The sequence below is a fragment of the Canis lupus genome, chromosome 17 (genome assembly GCF_011100685.1).
Source record: "Canis lupus familiaris isolate Mischka breed German Shepherd chromosome 17, alternate assembly UU_Cfam_GSD_1.0, whole genome shotgun sequence".
Lineage (NCBI taxonomy): Eukaryota > Metazoa > Chordata > Mammalia > Carnivora > Canidae > Canis > Canis lupus.
The window spans coordinates 28,259,269-28,273,784 of record NC_049238.1 but is presented as its reverse complement, the minus strand read 5'-3'; the positions used below and the strand labels follow the sequence as shown (position 1 = coordinate 28,273,784).

At 32.7% G+C, this 14,516-nt stretch overlaps 1 long non-coding RNA gene across 3 annotated transcripts in view; it reads left to right on the top strand.

Moving 5' to 3' along the window:
• Positions 1-14,516, top strand: part of LOC111090427 — a 32,506-nt gene that overhangs the window by 15,146 nt on the left and 2,844 nt on the right. The window contains exons 2-4 of one of the 3 annotated variants that reach the window (XR_005371858.1): positions 5,254-5,386; positions 10,430-10,569; positions 12,846-13,451. This is a non-coding gene — a long non-coding RNA (uncharacterized LOC111090427). Of the gene's footprint in view, positions 1-5,253; positions 5,387-10,400; positions 10,570-12,845; positions 13,452-14,516 lie in introns of those variants that run through there. The other 2 variants (XR_005371860.1, XR_005371859.1) reach the window with 2 other exon arrangements.

Below are 14,516 nucleotides of genomic sequence, written 5' to 3'. Positions count from 1 at the left end.
TATATGTGGATAGATAAGAATATCTGTATACAATGAAGGGCTAGTAGCTCACATTGCATTCTTCTGTAACTCCTTCTATGGTACCCATGAAGACAGAAGACATAGTAGGAAAAAAAAACACAAAGAAAACTAATACATATATAACAATAAAATAAGAATCGGGAAAAACTCTTCACTCTCTATAAAATATATAGAGCTGAATTCAGACAGATCATGTTGAATTATCCACTGTCTCTAAAAACAGGCAGCTGTTCTTTTTGAGGTAGCCACGTCAGATTCTCTCTCCTTGTAAACACTCCCAAACCTCAACTGTTCACACCTATTTCTAAATTACATTACATAAAGGAAACATCCTTGCAGTGAACATGTGTGTGGAGGGGTGGGAAGTGACCAGCAACATTTGTGCTAAGGTAAGTGGTGGTAGTGGTGACATGGCATAGGTGAGGCAGAGATATTTAAAATGAAATAGAACTAATTTTATTGTATTTCATCTAGGAATGCTGTTTTAATCTGTCGAAAGGAAAAGATTGCAGCTCATCATTTTTTAAAAAATACAGAAAGTGGTGACAGTGGCATCAGCTAGTCTATAAGGCTATCAGGGATTAGATTTTTGCCCCACTGCAAACCTCGCTCTTTTCCTTCCACCATCTTATAAATTTTGACTTATGCATTTGACTTATTTAGTATTCTTCCCATCCAGACATCACATCTGCATTCAAGGAAGAATGTAGAGGGAAATGACAAGGTCTTTGATAAGAAAATTATAGGCTTTACTTCAGTGCAGGTCTCATGAACCAGTACTGAATCATATTGTCCTTCCTAAATGCAAAGTAACCCGGAATTTGAATTTGTTTCTTCGTTTGTTTGTTTTTAATGTAATCTTTATAGTGGAAAGTGGCAAAGGAGAAGTTTTAATATCCATTTTACTATGACTGCCATAGGATACCCAATAACTATAGAAACACTTCAAAACATACAACAAACAAAATCAACCACACTGGCCTCTGTCTCATCAAGCCAGTTTCTGTATCCATCCATAAGTCTGTACTCTATTTTCTTTGCTATGTGATCCAGATTGTCACACTTCATATTAAACCACATGTAAGCTAAAAGGCAATTCATTTGCTTCCAAAGGGCTCAATGCATGATGATGGAGAAAGTAGGAAAGAACTGCAAAACCCTCATTTCAAACAAGAAAGAATAAAAACATATAGCAGATACTCATCTATAGGTCATGGAAAATCCAGCTGGTCAAAATAGGGAGACTTCTCTGCTTTAACAGAAAATGATGCATCTTGTTTGGCTAAACTGCAGTCCCTTTATTGCAAGGTATATTGCACATATGAAAGATAATGCATTAGATTTAATATGTAGTTTAAGTATATTAATAAAATAAGCACTTATATATCTATCCATTTATCAAGCTCAATTGATAAACTAATGCTAGCAACTTTAAAGCCTCTGTGAGCTACCCAGAAAGACATCCTCTCCTTCTGAAAACATAGTCTATTCTAAAATTGCTATTAATTTTCCCCTTGCTTTTTTATGCTGTTGTTGTATCAAAAGGTTTTCCACATATGTGTACATATTAAAGACATCATAATAATATTTTTTGCCTGTTTTTGCCTGTATATAATACAGATGGGATTATGCTCATATTATTGTGAATGGCTTTTTTTTCACTCAAGTTTAAATTTTTGGGTTCATCTATATTGATTTACTTAGTTATAATTTATTTGTTTTCTCTGGTGTAAATACCAAAATATATTTATCTATTCTTCTGATGATGAAAGTTTCTTTTTGTTTTCAGGCTGTGTTATTATAAATAATGCTTCTGTGAATATACTTGTGCATGCATCTAGGTTCATATTTGCAATGAATTTTTTAAAAAAATATTTTCTTTATTTATTCATGAGAGACACAGAGTGAGGCAGAGACATAGGCTGAGAGAGTAGCAGGTTCCATGAAGAGAGCCTGATGCAGGACTCGTTTCCAGCATCCTGGGATCACGACCTGATCCAAAGGCAGTCGCTCAACCATAGAGCCACTGAGGTGTCCCTGGGTTTTCCGTATATTTAGGGATAAGTGTTGATTCTTAAGTATGTCCATCTTCACATTTATTGTGTTTAAAACTTTTCATAAAAATTTACACTACCATTTGCAATATCCATAAATTATAAATCCTCTGTCCTCATAAACACAATTTTGCATTCTTCTGATACTAAGGATGTGTATCTTTTCATGTATTTTTGAACACTTGTATTTTATACTGTTCTGTGTTCTTGTACTTTGCCCATTTTCAGCTTGATTGGTTTAAATATTTTATTTTTTTATTATTATTTTTTTTTTGGTTTTGCACCCTGCTACATGCACACCCTTTTTTTTTTTTTAATTTTTATTTATTTATGATAGTCACAGAGAAAGAGAGAGAGAGGCAGAGACACAGGCAGAGGGAGAAGCAGGCTCCATGCACCGGGAGCCTGACGTGGGATTCGATCCCCGGTCTCCAGGATCGCGCCCTGGGCCAAAGGCAGGCACTAAACCGCTGCGCCACCCAGGGATCCCGGTTTAAATATTTTAAATTTTTGAGCGTATGATTCTTGCTTAAACTCTAGATACTTTTTGTTTGCATTGCAGATGGCTTCTTCCAGTTTGGAGGTTGTTTTCTTATTTGTTTTCCATGTGATTCATTTTTTCAGTTTTTAAAAAATAAATTATGAACATATATGCTCGACACTTTTGCTATAAAATTTACTCCTCTAGATTGTTCCTCGTGTCCCATTTGTGAAATTGTTATCTAGCCAAATGTCATAAAAAATTCTGTCAAGTTTTGCCTTTCAAGTTTGTCATTAATTTCTATATGAAATAATGACTTAACTTAATAATATAAGTATATTATACTTATATAGTATAAACTTTTCATGTAGTTTGCCAATAAATGGAGATTACCCAAATGAGAATAGAGGCTTTCAAATCAGAGTTTGCTATAGCAAAGCATTCTACCACTGTCACCTGCATCTGACAGAAACTCAAAGGCAGGCAGGGAGTGGGAAAAGCTTCATAATAATGAAAAAAAATCTTTAAAGTCATACTCTGGAGATTTTAGAAGGCAGGCTAACTAGAAGTGGGACACCTTAGGTGGTTGGTTTGGGGAGCATACTTGGCTTACTTTGGTTGATTCAAAGATGGAAAAGGGGCAAAAAATATGGAGGCTGGACCCACCGCTGCTGAGATTGTGACTTAATTTCCTAATTGGTTCCTGCATAGATTGTGAGGCAGTGTTCTATTGTTCTACATGGTCCAGTCATTGCCCTTCTGTATATTAAGTCTCTCAGTGTATAACTTGTTTTCCTTCCACGATTTATTGAAAGCTTTCCTGTCTTTTCCTCACTGATATACATATCCACTTCTTGCAATATCTCAGATTTCTATATATGCGAGACTTTAGTCTGGGCTCTCAGCTCTATTCCATTAGTCTATTTGTCCAGTTCTGGACCAATAGCATGACAATTTAATTATTATTGCTTTATAAACAATATTGGTTGCCTAGAAGTCCTAACTTTTCATTCTTCTTCAAACTATCTTAGCTGCTCTTGGTCTTTTATCCTTCAAGGTAAATTTTAGGATCTATTTTAAGATCCTTAACATTAATGTAATTTCATAGAAAAGATATTGCTAAGAGGATGTGTCTTCCTACCCAGGATTATTGGGTATCTATTTTTTAAAATCCTGAAAACCAGTTAAAGATAGACTCTAATGTAATTTATATGCCTTATTGCTATGGTGAATATCTTTTAATGAAATTTTCTGTGTCTGTTAGTGCGCAACTTATATATGTATGTGTATTAAAATCTTACCTCTAGTATAATTTCAAAAGTCTAGCTTTAACTTGCATAGTTATTAACTAATTTTGTTTATTTGTATAAACAATCATATACATATCATATTGGAATAATGCAATGCTTTTTTCCCTTTAAATCATATGAATTTTCATTTATTTTCTATTTTTTATATAAGACCTCTAGTAAAATATTGAAGAAGGTGTTGATAATGGGTTTCTTGTTAAACCCATTTTCTCTGAGTTAAAGAGAATTCATTTAACATTTTTAAATTAAGCATATAGTTTTCTATAAGATTTTATGATATCCTTTCTTAAAATCTGTATCTTCTTTTTCTAGCTTGTTTTTAATTATAAATGTTGTTGGAATTATCAAATTATCTTTGTATTGAGACAAAGATTTTCATTTGCCTTATTATTAGTATGCTTTTAAAATAATAAAGCAAACTAGCTGTTCTGGTATAAGTCCATTATATTTAGTGTCATTTTATACATTGATGAGTTTGTTAATATTTTCACATGTACATTCTCTGAAATTGATATGTAGTTATATTACCCATGCTATATTTTGTTTTATTTTATTTTGATATTAAGATTCTGTTAGCCTCATCTACAAGTTGCAGAGTTTCCTCTTTTCTATGCTCTGACATATTAATATAAAATCAGAATCATGTCTTTCCTGTTTGTTTATTGCTTTATGATGTAAAGTTTCTGACACTGGTATTTTCTTTGTAGGAATGTTTTGAACTACTGGTTCAATTTTCCCCCTGGTTAAAGGATCAGTTTTGAGAATCTATATACTTCTAGGAATAAGTCATTTAACCATATTATTTTTTAAAGTTTCCTCTATACTCACTCTAGTAACATCCTTTCAGGGGTATTTCAGCCAGTCACCTACTGGAAGGTGCTTTACATTAAATTTCTTATATGAGAGGAGATGCAGAAATGTGCTTTCACTAGAATGGCCATACACTATGAATATGGATTGACCTTTTCTGCTCATTTCTTCTACCCATAATATGGCACTGTCACACTCCTTGGGTTTAATGAATATGGTATAATAAATATTGTTTCTGACTATAAAATTTCTTTCAGGCAAAAGAAGTAATGAAGCAGGCTCAAACCTATGTAATTCAGAGGTCTTACCATGCACCCCTTGACCTAGAAATAGCTTGACTTAGAAGCCAATTTAATGTTCTATTACAAGCAAAATGACAATTCTAAGGATGATAAAAATCTGTGTTTGACGTTCTGTTGTAGAGCAGATGGTCTATTATCTGAGCCAGTTACCATTCTATGGAACTCTTTCTCCAGTGAAAGCATTTAAGGCTCTAGAAACAGAGGGGGGAAGGGGAATCAGGAAGTTGATGTTAGAAACTAACAACATTCTTAAATTCTTGTTTCTTGTCTTCAAGACTTTGGTCTTCTACAGTGACTTGGACTTCTATCAAGGGATTCAACAATGACTCCATTGACTTGGAAATTAAGATGCTTCTTGGCCATTGAATCCTCATGCCACTGAATTTACAGGCAATGCAGAGGACTATGGTATTACCTAAGGATATTGATTCTGGTTATTAAATGGAAATAGAGCTGCTACTGGAGTGATATGTAGAACACAAGAGATCCTCTGAGACATCTCCCAGTACTTTTAAATACACTGGAATCAGTTAAAGAACAACAATAGCAACTCAATGCATCTATGGACATCTATTAAGAATATAGTTTTGGGTTTCAATGCAGAGTTTTAAAAAAAAGTCTTAATCAGTGAAAGTATGGGCTTAAGGGAAATGGAAGTTTAATTGGGTAAGAAAGAAAGAAAACAAGGCCTATAATAGCTTCCCATATTTTATTATTTGATCTATAGATAGGTTGTATGCATATATATATATATTTTTTAAATAAATTTATTTTTTATTGGTGTTCAATTTACCAACATACAGAATAACACCTAGTGCTCATCCCGTCAAGTGCCCCCCTCAGTGCCCGTCACCCATTCAACCCCACCCCCCACCCTCCTCCCCTTCCACCACCCCTAGTTCGTGATCTCTAGCCTAATGTCATCTGTTTTTCTCTCTTTTTATACTGCTATGTTTTACAAGGTGTGTTGATAATTAACTTTTAAGTTAGCATCTAAGGTATAGGTTATCAAGATGGGATTATGACAAGACACCATCACCCAGACACCTATTTAACAACTTAAGAATGTCATACCCCACGTTGCATTCACTACAATGTATTATCAAATTGCAAATAATTCTAAAATGTGTTGTTTAATGAAAAAAATGCAAGTACTTTTGAATGTCCATTTTTGTCAATCATATGTATGAATGTAGTTTTATAAGAAACTAAAGTGTTATTTTACCTTACATATTATATATTTTCATAAGAAACTACAGCATTACATATTAAGGCATTATATATAGGATTACAATTTGGGATAATTTATGCTAATTTTCTTATAGTTTATAGTCTTTTTTAATTGGTCAGTAAGAACATGAATTATTTGTATAATAAAATACAATAAAGAGAAAAATTAAAATAATAACACAGCTATAGAATTAAATTTTTGCAGTCATTGATTATGTACCTTAGAATATGAAATTTACATAAAATACTAAGAATTGAAAAAAATAGGTTTATATTGGTATTCTCAAAAATTTAAAGTGGTATTTTTTTACTTTTTAAAGTGTTTTAAATTAAACAATTTTAACAAACTAGAAAGACCTACATGAACATGTTAAAAGTTAATTCTAGATTACTTTTGGACAATGAAAATGCATGGTATTTGTGTGCATGTATGTTTCCTGTGTTTTATGAATGTCAGATGAAGTTTACATATTACTTTATAATGATAGGACAGATTGTCACTATTAGTAAGGTTTTTCTCAGAAATAAGTTTTATATTGGGGTGTATGAGAAAGGTGTTTAATTGAAATTAGATATCTTCATTAGTAATAATGCACCTTTAGTTATGCATATGAGTAAAATGAGCAAATGCTGCTGTTTTTTCTTTCTTATGACAAGAATAACTAAAACGTATGTGAAACACATTGTTTTCTGCACAGCATAAGCTCCAAATTAGTTAGAATTATGGTCACAAATATTTCTGTTATATTAATTATAATAAGGGACTTAGGTATTAGCATATTTTACTATTCCACATACGGGTGGAAGCAATACATATCATTTTTGCTTCTTTGCATCCCTAATTGATCTATTTGGCTTGCCTATTATAGCAGGTATTTCACAAATGTTTCTAGTGATTTCCAGATATTATTTTTTGTGTGTTTTTTAGGAATGACCATCTATATTTCAAATTGAGGTATAATTTCAGTCCGGTATCAATTGACTATTATGACATATTTTGTTCAGTATTTATTTACAATTTATTTTCATGAATATTCTGTAAAAGAAAGTTTAAAACACACTAAGCTAGAATATATTAGCAATATCTTAAGATACAATATTTGCTAAATGATTACTTGATATATCTTAGATATAAAGTGTGTGTATGCATGTGCGTATGGCTGTTATCTTTATTCAACATTTTCTTAAATGATTTTAACTAAAATATTATATGGTTTCAAAATATATTGACATGTGGCATTTGTTTAATTATGTAATTAATTCTAGGGTCAATTGATAAGTGAAAGTTATGTCATATTATCATTAAAAGTAGGGAAAGTGAAGGTCACTATATTCAGCTGAACAAAGAAGTCTGTGTTATTTTAGCCTTGATATCATGAAGAACTAAGTAGTTTTAAAATATTATATGAAGATCACTGTGAACAAATGCTAACTCTCTTCACAGATTTTTTAAAAATGAAATCTATATTAACTGATAAATTCTTTGGGACAAAATAGGAGCAACCTGTGCAACAGAAGATTGAGCATTTTTCACTTTTCTGTGTGAAGGATCAAGCAGTTGATCACAATAAACTCCAACTCAATTGGCTCAAATATAAAAGACTGTATTATCTCAAATAACAGAAAGTCCATATATAGGATGTTTCCATGGTGATGAAATTGGGTTTTGGCCCTGATTTGCTGCAATTCTTTTGACTCTGTGCTCTTGCCACAAATTAGCTTTTTCTTCAAAATGGAAGCAAGACAAGTTCAACAGCAAAAGGAGAACCATCTATGATTTGTGTACTTTTAATTTAATAAACAATGTTATTGCATCGCTTCAAAAGACACGTCTGTCTGAATGGTGGTAATGCCTGTGTTGGTAATGCTGTGCCAAATGTTATTACTTAGATGATGATCACCAAATGATTCTAACATAAACTGATGTTTTTCCTTTGTAGTATTTAGTTGGGCTCACTTTGAGACCCCACAAACATTTTTACCCCAACAACCTTTAGGATCCACTAATAATTATTACTCCTTTCAGGTATTACACTGAGGATTGAAAAATGATGACTTCTTATTCTACTATTTATTTTTTATTTGATAGTTAAGAATCATTGTGTAAAAAGTGATTTACACCTGTCCCTTTACTATTCTCTCCTATGCTTTATTTTTTCTTTTCCCTTTTTCTTTCTCTCCCCTTAAAAAAAAATGTTACCCTGTGAACCCATAAATCTTTTTTTGTAGTTGTTAATATGTTGCAATCCTTTAACTGTTTTATTTGAAGTTCATATCCTCTCAAATTGGGTTAGTGGGAGCCTTTAAGTTTTTTTTGTACATTTTGACATAACTTGTTAAGTCTTAAACATTTCTAGGCTTATTATATACTTTTCTGACTCTAGAACTGAATCATCCATTTGCCAGTGCCCTTTTTTTGGGAAATGTCATTTGGAAATCAAGATCTTAGCACTATGTGTGCTTATTGGGGTGTTGTGTCTCTAAGTGATTTAATAATCCAAACTCTGACTGATTCTTTCTCCATTCAAATCCAACAGCATGGAATTTTTATTTTTCTTTACACCATATTTGTCTCCTTTCTCTTTTCTAGGCAGTTTGATATATATGGCTATAAAAATGTTTGCATGGCAAAATCTACATTCACCTATGATATTTTGAGTTTGCAGAGATCTCTATTTTACTTTGAGTAAAATTCTAGAAAAGGACATATTAAGATAAAGAAGAATGCATACAGAATTTAGTTCAATATTGCCAAATTCTTCTCCATAAACAAATAGTTTTTTCATATTGCACTCTCAGTAGCAATAGATGAGTTCCTGTTTACCAACCCTCTCCAGCAGCCCATTGTCAAGCTTATGAATTTCTTCCAATCTGATAGGTGAGAAAAGGCACCACAGTACATTTTAATTTGCATTAAAGAAGATTAGTTTTCTGTTACATAGATTGTGAAATCCCAGTTTATTACTTATCTTTTATCTTTGCTTATGGTGCATTTTGCCAGGAAATTTTTTTGAGTTTTCATAACCAAATTTATTAACTTAGGGGCTTCTGGACCTTGAAATAATACTTTGAAAGACTCTTCAAATCCGGGTTATAAGGGAATTCACTCAAGCTTTCCATCAGAATTTTTATTGTTTCTTTTTTTATTAACATTCACATTTCTGATCTATTTGAAGTTTATTCTGGTGCATGGTGTAATGGGAAATTTAAGGTTATCATAAATTATTTCTCTGATCTGAAAAGGGCAATTTCTATTCATTTACCACTTCAATATATTCTTATGGTTCCCCTTAGTATTATTAAACTCTTACCAAAATTGACTGAGATTTCTTTTCAAAACAATCCATCTTTGTCATCAAGTATTTATTATTTCTAAGTTATGTTCTAAGGAAATTAGTATTACCAAATAAATCAGGAAGTGAATAAACATTATATTTTAAAAATTGAAAAACTCACCAGTACATATTGAAATAAAATGAACATCACTTTTCAGTTTAAGCATTTTCTTGGCTTTTATAAAAGAAAATAATGATGGTCAAATTGTTATATCTTTATTATTTCCGAGTAGTTATATTGTTATAAATATGACCTTAAAATTTTATTTACCCAAATAATGATATTCATTTAGATTCTACTTGAACAGTTGTAATATTTTGAAATTGCTCTGTTTCATGCATGATATTAACAATAATTGTTCTTAGGTATGGTATAGCAAAATAAAGATAAAAAGCTTAGGAAAGTAAGTTATTGTTTGGAGCTTTAGCATTATTAAAGCTCATGTCTTTAAATAGAAAACTGCCAATTCTTGGATCTCGGTATTATAATTCAAAATCTAAATATATTAGCTTAAATATCTACCTTGATAAAGCTGTTCTAATGGCTAAGTGAAGTATTAGTCATGAAAATTTTATTGTTTTGTAATATTGGATTTATTTTATCATTATTCATATTCTTACTATATTTAATAATTCTAGATTTGATATGTTTACCTGGATTCATATGGAAATTGCATGCTTCTGTAAAGCAGTCGGTTGAGAGAAGTAGGAACTCGTTATGATGTCCTTAGGACCTGCTTAATACTTAGGACATCCTCGTCTTATCATTTTAGACATTGTCATTATTATATATATATATTATTTTAATTATATAATTGCTGAAACTATTGCTCTGTATTTAACCTATTTCCTGCCAGGTGAAATTGTTTCCTCTCTGAACTTGCAGATTAGATCCCAAGCACATTCCTTGACAAGGGATCTTGCTCAGTAATGGAAAATGCCTACAAGAGACCCCCTGATGAAAAAGACTATGCTTAGCAATGGAATTTACTGCCCACATTACTTATGGGTTCACCTGTTTACAAGGTATTTTGATAACCTTACTCCAATTCTAATTATCTGAGTCTTCTACCTCAGGTTGAGTTGGTAGTTTCCATCAGAACAAAGCCAGCTTGGCAGCTAAGTTGATAAGTAAGTTGGGTTGAAGTGTGAGCTTGGGAAAAAGCAACTCTTCCCTGTCTCTCCTTGACCTTCCTCCACCACAGTGAGTAATTATCCTTTTCAATCTGGATCCAGCAGCCAAGTCAAATAGACAGATGGCCACAATGCTTGGATTGCCCAGATAATCCAAATATAAGTGAATTAGGAGTGCACTATATTTAATATCTTAGATTGCAAGTAAAATATTTAATGTTTATATTTGGGAGTGTTAGTTGAAAACTTTGATAGGATCAAAAAGATGTTTATGAGCATGAACAACAAATTTTACTTGAGAATTTGTTTGCATGAATTGAAATATTACAGTCTATATCTTTAGACACTGAAATCATTATGCATGCAGATTTTTCTTTTCCAATATTAAAGTAATATAATATAATTATAGCCTCTCAAATGATCCTTATGAAGATTTAAGTGCTTTACTAATACCCTGTGATTAAACCTCTCACTTCTTTTATTATATTGGGGGGGGGAGTCACATAACTACATTCTAGTAGGACATTTCCATTTTTATTTATAAATATTATCAGCCTACGATATCGTCCAAATAAAAGACAATTACTCCCTCAACTTTTACATATATAAGAATCAAAATTAGTTGTTTTATTTTAGAACTTGTTTATGATCCTAACGGTTTTGCTAAATAATGTAAACCACTTTCCTCTACTTGATATGGTGAAGGTAATTTTGCAGAATGATAAAAGGAACTATACAACCTATTAGCTGCACAGTATTCTGAGTACTGAGACCAGTAACCTAGACTGCTTGAAGTTTTCCCATACCCGACCCAAGTTAACTAGAGTCATTTAACTTTATTTTCATACTTTTCCCCCCATTTCTTTCTTTCAAATTATGAAATCATATCTAGACTTCTCAGCCTAAAGTCAGTCATTGATTCTTTGGTGTTCCAAACCTTATTTCCAAATTAGTCTCCACGTTTAAACTCCCATTGTGAGTTTTTTGCTGTGAGGTTTTCAGAGCTCCTCACCCTAAAATATTAACCCCACCCTTATCATGTCACCATTGATTCCTTTGTTATTGTTATGCTTAACATGCTACAGAGTCACTGTTCTATAAATCACATTGCGGGCAGTGCTGTTCTAGTAAACAATTTTGGAAAGGACTGTACTGTAAGTTCTGATTAGCAAACGTGTTTTGCCATTTAAATACTTTACTAAAGATCAGTAGGCATAGTGTATGCTGACCTTCAGGAAAGGAGGCTTTAAGGAACTGATATAACTACTCACTGTTTATTGTAAAATCCTAGAGTGTGGAACCCATGTCATGTCCTACTAATCTGTATCTTCACCTATTACCTAATGTCGTAAAGCCAAGTAGTGTTAAGAGCTGGAATGCTAAAAATGCCGTGGTATGTACCTTACCTCATAATTCCTAGCTTACCATCTAGGTGAATAATGTAGCCTTTCTCTGAATGAGTTACTTCACCTTTGAAAGGGAGTATTGTGCCTTACCACTTGGCCAGGGTGAGGATAATATGATTGACTATATGTGAAATGCTTAGAACACTGCTTGGCATGCAGTGTTCACTCAAATTTTGCTATTATGATTTATGCATAGAAGGTGCTGAAGCATCAATAATTGAACAAGCTAGGATGATTCTTATATTGTTTCCACCGTTACTGAAAACTTTTAGTAGTTGTAGAAAGAATGGGTTTTCTACAGTAGTAAAAGGGGAAGGAAGGAAATAAGGAAGGAGGAAAAATTGACCTGAGAGAATGGATGGCTACCCTGAGAGGATTCATAAGAGATGTGAGCAACACAGGGCACAAAGAGGACCCATTGACAATGGGAAAATACAAAGGAAAGAAGCCTCAGCAAGAGTTTCCTTAGGTACAGCTAAATAAGGATTTCTGTAACACTTTAGGATGGAGACATTTCTGCTTAAATCCTCTTAGGAGAAGAGAATGATAAAGAAACAAATGAAAAGTATAAAATGATATAAAGTTGTTGAAATTTCATAACAAAATTTACTTATTTTTAAATTTATATCTCACCTTTTAATTATAAGGATCACAGAGATTACACTGTTTAACCATATATATGTACATATACTTTATATATATGTGTACTTTTAAATTATGTTTTATAAATTGGTTTCATTTATTCTGAATTTAATTTATAAGGTACTTATATGATCTTTAGTGAAAGCATGTTTACTGTGATTGGATCAAGGCAACTGAGCACATACATCTCCTTCCTGCTCTAAATTTCTGGGAAAAACACACATACGTAACTACAGTTAAGTAGTTAGCTCTGGGATACACGGTATACACTTCATGGAACCAAAAGTCTGATGACCGCTTGAAAGACAGAAGAAATGACTGAGCACCATTTCCATAGGAGAAGGTTTGCCTGAAAGGTGAAAGCAGCTACTTGCTTAGAAGCAGCAAATGAAAAAAGGAGAGATTTTTCGAGCAGCCTTCAGGATTATGGCCAGTGTAACTGTAAGAGGAACAACCAGACACATTGCTGTGCCTCAAATCATCAGGCAACAGACAGATGGACACCCAGGAGGGGACATAAAAAAAAAATGGGTACTGCATCCTATACCCAGGGGATGAGCTGCAAATGCATACTTCATCCTGTCCCCATGATCACTGATGGTGTGCTGCCTTATGCTGAAATAGTATTTGTGGAAAGCTCTAAAATTAAAATGGATGTCCAACAGAGAATCTCCTGGCATTTGAGGAAATCGGATATTGGGTCCAGCAAGAAGGGCATCAAAGTCAACAAGCATTTCTTTAAAAAGAAAATGAAAGTTTAATTTGAAATAAAATATAATGTAATTTCCTTGAGTGGATAAAATAAATTTCAAATTCGTGTAATAAGAAGAGGTTGTGAAATGCACACACATATACACACCTAATTCTTCCCCTAGATTTTTGCTTCCCCCAGATTTCCTCCAGATGGCTCTCTCTCTCAGTTCCTCCAGGTTTATGATTAAGTGTGATTATGCAAGAGATTTTTTACCAGCTCCTCTATATACCTAGGATTTCTCTACAGCATTTCCAACACAAACACACCTTCTATCCTCATTACCTGATCAGTCCCTCACCCAGGTTCCTTTTTCTCCATAGATTTTATCAGCACTTGATCTATCATATGTGTATTTTTTTTTTATTTTATACCAGAATAGAATCTCCATGTGGTTACATTGTCTGTTTTTGTCTTTCCTTGGGACCTCCATGCTAGAAAAATCCCCGCTATATAACAACCAATATTTGTTAAAATAATTAACACATTTTTGAAAAACAGGTCATGCAAAAGAGGGAAGATGTCATTTAAGTTTGGCTGTCCATGTTTTACCTCACTAACATGTAAGCTAGAATTGAACATGTTATCAAAAATTGTGAGATTTAAATATTCTTGGGAGATTTAAAGTATTAATGAATATTTTAGACACCAGATGTTTGTGTCAAATTTAGGTAAAAAATAAATGATTCCATTATTTTACAACTCTTCTTAGGAATGGAGAGTTGTATTATGGCAGTGATTGCAGATGGAGTAGAAAAATGAGAATTGATCTAGACGTACTTCTTACAAGTCTTCCTGGTCAGAGTGTGAGTTCCATGAAGCTTGGTGGTTGGGGTTTATTCTCCTTCACATTCAACATCGTGGAATAGTGTACAGCCTAGGATAGGCCATCAAAAATTGTTTAGTGAATTAATGATTGAATGAGTAATTTGCTTCCCAAAAAGTAAAAATTCATGTTAAATCATTCTTTCTGTTTTTCACCTTTGCGCTTTTTCCTTTCTAACTTGTTTATATTATTCTAAACTCTAGATACTTAAGTA